The sequence below is a fragment of the Oratosquilla oratoria genome, chromosome 3 (assembly GCF_046742065.1).
Source record: "Oratosquilla oratoria isolate Oo_2021 chromosome 3, ASM4674206v1, whole genome shotgun sequence".
NCBI classification, from domain to species: Eukaryota; Metazoa; Arthropoda; class Malacostraca; order Stomatopoda; family Squillidae; genus Oratosquilla; species Oratosquilla oratoria.
The window spans coordinates 68,016,301-68,021,300 of NC_134779.1; positions in this window are offsets into that span (position 1 = coordinate 68,016,301).

Genomic DNA, 5,000 nt, shown 5'->3' on the forward strand with positions numbered 1-5,000 from the left:
CAGGGCTCTTAGGATCTGTAGCAGGGAGTTCCTCGAGGATGAAATTCTCCGTATAAAAAACACTTTCAGGGCACTGGGCTATCCAGAGGGCCTGTTTTCCAACTCCTTACGGAAGGCAAGAGACATCAGACAACGGTGAAACACGGTAAATAGAAAGGACAAACAATATTTGATTGTACCAAGCTCAGACTTTTCACGATTGTTGGGGGACGCAGTTCGTCCACTAGGACTGGAAGTTGTGAGCGACACTGGAAAAAAGATAAAACAGCTTGTAACGCCAACATCAAGCACATCAAGTAACCTCAGCATCATCTACAAGATACCATGTGGTGGTTGTGAAAAATCATATTACGGAGAGAGCTACAGAGGTCTAGAAACCAGGATCAGGGAACACAAGGCAGACCTTCGATACCACCGACTATCTAACGCGATGGTGAATCATGTGGAATAAGATCACCTACCTGACTGGCAACAAGCAGAAGTAATACGAAAAGGACTGAGAAAAGGACAGAGGAAAGTTATCGAAGCCTTGTACATAACCACCAACTCTAACATTAATCAGAAAGTGGGGAACATAAAATGGACAAAATATACAGCTAAGTATGCAGCAGTGAGAAATTGCCCCAACACAGCGCCAACGTAACATGATTTAATTTATTCAATTTATTCCATCTTTCCCTCTTTTGTTCATATCACATTAATTTATAGCAAAATGTTTAATTTCTGTTACGTTTGTGTGAGTTCCTTTTCATAACATGGTCACACTATACTCATATTATCATAAAACGTGACATTCCGCCACATTTTTATTTAATTTATTTATTCCATCCTTCCCCTCTTTTGTTCAAATTTAATTTGTATCACATATAAATGTTTAATTATTTTCTGCTATGTTGATATGTGTTTCTTCCCACAACATGATCACACTATATTCATATAATTATAAAATGTGATATTTCGCCACATTTTAGGATAGCTCAGACACTATTCCCACACATACAACTGTTCGATTTCTGGTTTGTTAGTTTGAATTACATTTCACATCATGGTTTATTGGTTTAACACAAGTCATATTATACTCATGAAATTATAAATTGTAACATTACGACACATTATAGATCAACACCTCACACATACTGTTTCTGCACTTACACAATAATTCATTGTAAACTCCAACGGACCCCCACAAAGAGGGAACGCGGAGTCAACCAACTATGCATACTGCTAGATTTATTCTTAGAGTAACATTCCTCTGAAGAAACTACAAGCAAAACCGGTCAGGAATAATCTTGGAACGAGACCCGTGACTCTTTTTCCACCTTTTTCAACTTGTCGCAATGTCTCAACATATATATATATATATATATATATATATATATATATATATACATACATACATATATATATATATATATATATATATATATATATATATATATATATAATTATATATATATATATATATATATATATATATATACATACATTTAACAGAAAATTTTGAAAGTAATGAAAAGATGTTTTGGAAAGAAATTAAAAGAGGAAGAGGAGACGAATCAAGTAGAGAAGAAAAGGTAAAAGGTGCAGATGGAGAGATGATAATGGAAGAGAAGGCAGTGAGAGGAAGGTGGGCAGAGTATTTTAGGGAGTTGCTAAATGTGAAGGAGGATAGGGAGGCAAACGTAGGTGCAGTGGGAAGTGCTAAGAAAATGAGAGTGGTGAGTGAGAAAAATGGAGGAGAAATAGAGAAAAATGAAGTAAAAGCAGATGTTAAGATGATGAGAGCAGGTAAGGCACCTGGGTTGGATGAATGCCATGCTGAATGTCTGAAGAAAGGAGGTACAGTTATGGTGGACTGGCTGGTGAGGTTATTTAATGTTTGTTTAAGAGAGGGTAGAGTGCCAGAGGACTGGAGGAGTGCCTGTATAGTTTTGCTTTACAAGGGAAAGGGGAACAAGTGTGAGTGTAGTAGTTTCAGAGGGATCAGCTTATTGAGTGTAGTTAGGAAGGCTTATGGGAGGATCTTGATTGAGAGGATTAGGAGAGGAACCGAGGGATTAATTGGTCAGGAACAGTGTTGTTTTAGGACAGATAGGGGTTGTGTAGATCAGATCTTTGTGGTAAGACAGATATGTGAGAAAATTTTATGAAAAGGTAAGGATGTTTTTTGGTCCGTTATGGATTTGGAATATGCTTATGGCCGGGTAGACAGGAAGGCACTGTGGGAGGTACTGCAGATATATGGGATAGGAGGAAAGCTGTTAAGAGCAGTCAAGAGTTTTTACGAGAGTAGTAGAGCTTGTGTTAGGATTAGAAATGGAGAGAGTGAATGGTTTGAGGTAAAGGTGGGACTTTGTCAGGGATGTGTTATGTCGCCCTGGCTGTTCAATCTATACATGGATGGGGTGGTGCGAGAGGTGAATGCAAGGGTAGTGGGTCAGGGGTTGGAGATGGTTAAAGAAAATGGAGAAAAGTAGGAAATAAGCCAGTTGTTGTTTGCTGACGACACTGCGCTTGTAGCAGGATCAGAGGAGGGATTGAGGAAGTTAGTGACAGAGTTTGAGAAGGTGTGTGAAAGAAGGAAGCTGAAGATAAATGTGGGCAAAAGTAAGGTGATGAGATGTACAAGGAGAGAGAGTGGCAGCAGGCTGGAAGTGAGTATTAAGGGAGAGAGACTGGAGGAAGTGGATAGTTTTAGATACTTGGGTACGAGTATGGCAGGAAAGGGAGGAGTGAAGGGGGAGGTAGAAGGTACATTGAGAGAAGCGAGTAAATGCCTTAGTGTATTAAAAAGTGTAATGAGAAATAGACATTTGGGAATGGATGCTAAGAGGAGTTTATATGAAGGAGTGATTGTGCCAACAGCAATGTACGTGGCAGAAACATGGAACATAAGAGAGGAAGAGAGAAGGAGTTTGAATGTGTTTGAGATGAAATGTCTGAGAAGTATGATAGGGGTTACTAGGCTGGATAGAGTGAGAAATGAGGAGGTGAGGAGGAGAACAGGGGTGGAAAGGGAGTTGGGAGATAGGGTTGATGAAAGAGTATTAGGATGGTTTGGACACATGGGAAGAATGAGTGAAGAAAGATTAGTAAAAGAGGTGTGGAAGGAGTGAATATGAGGGGGCGTCCTAGGATGAGATGGATGGATGGGGTAAAAGGGGCATTACAAAAGAGAGGAATGTCTGTGGAGGAAGGACGGGAGAGGACAGAAGACAGGGGTGAATGGAGAAGGGTTGTGTATGGATGATGCTGTGATGCATGAGGGGGAGTGGGTGGGGGATGGGGAGTGAGGGAGTATATATGAGAAATAAATTGACACTGCCCGAAGGGATTTCTCTTCTCCTTTTCTGTGTAAGGGGACAGAGAGGAGGGGTCGCCAAATAAATGAAGCGCCCTTGCTGTGGATGTGCTGTGTCTTGCAACACTGCTTCGCTTCTGACCCAGGGCAGTGGACAGGATGCAGGGATGACTCGTCATCCAGGAGGTGCCGAGATGAGAGGGAGGGAGGAGGGTGGAGGAGAGTGGAATATATGGGGGATGGAATGGGTGGGAGTGATTTCTATGCTTTTTTCTTTTTGGCTACCCCCCGTGTAAGGGGGAAAAAGCCTTTGGTATATATATGTATGTGGGATAGGTGTGGAGTGGAAGATGTTAGTGATTTACTGCTTCTATTCTAACTACTGCACAAAATATGTCATGTAATATGGACCTATGTCACATTCATCACTCATTACAGACTATTGTTCTGGGTTGAACAAGATTTTTTGATAATACACAAAATAAACAAATTAATGAATAAATAAAAAATAGAGTAAAAAACAAAAAGGAAAATAAATAATTAGATAAATAAAATATTTGCAATCGTGAAAGACTCCTAGTAGCATTTGCCGTCAGCTAGCTAAAAGTATATAAAATATATCCCACATCAAAATAGCTACATTCATTGTTTGAAGTTGTTCGCAGCAGTTGAATAAGAACACCTGACGGCAATTGATATGTTTACACAACGGGACTTAAGGTTTCATAAGCAAAGCAGTTGTCGCCGATAGCACTTGTCAGCTATATTGATTCGCCCTCAGGGCTCAGAGGCGAAGCGGATCGTTGCAAGGTTTGCCTGCCTTCGGTTGGTCTGTTCCATATGTATGTGCAATTACACATACACATCATATTTGTGTATTTAAGTTTATATACACATATGTGTATTTGTTCCTATACATTAAGTCGACTTGATATTCAAGGAGATTTAGATAAGAACGTGTGATGAAATCTAATCCAAGTATTGAACAAAACAAAAATTATACGATTTTTTAATACAAGATATGCTGAAAAAAATGGAGAACGACAATAGGTTTAGTGTAATTATTGATAATACTTTTAGCGGAACCCACGACAACTACTAGTTCTGTGTGAAGGACGTCAGATAGAGTCATATCCCTCCACTCATCTTCAGACCCCGTCAACTTCGTCATTTTTCATCTTCTTCCCGTCTATCACCCCCAACTTCCTCATTTTCAATTGGAGGTGTAGCCCCGAGCTGCTGACATTCGGTCTCCGGACTGGATCAAAACTATCTCTTGATCAAATTTGACTTTAATCCTCCATCTCTAGACGAAAAAAAAAAAAAAAAAAAAAAAAAAAAAAAAAAAAAAAAAAAAAACCTGACAACCGGTGACTGCTCCTTTTCTTTTACTTTTTTCAGCCGGTAACATACAAACAGTCCCAAAATAATACAGCACAGGCATCAATCCAAGGTTTCTTCCAGAGAGATTTATGGAAGAGCCTGAGAACCGTTGCCAGCTGCTGTGGGGTTGCGGCTTCCCAGTCAGTGAAACTCGACGCAATAATTGACGGAACATTTACATAAAAAGGAAGGAGACTGCAAGAGACCATAGGGCCTACACCAGGCAGTTCCATGTCCATTACCACCAATCATTCCCATCCATGAAGTTATCTGACCTTCTTTTAAAACAACCAATTGTTTCAGCGCCAACTGCATG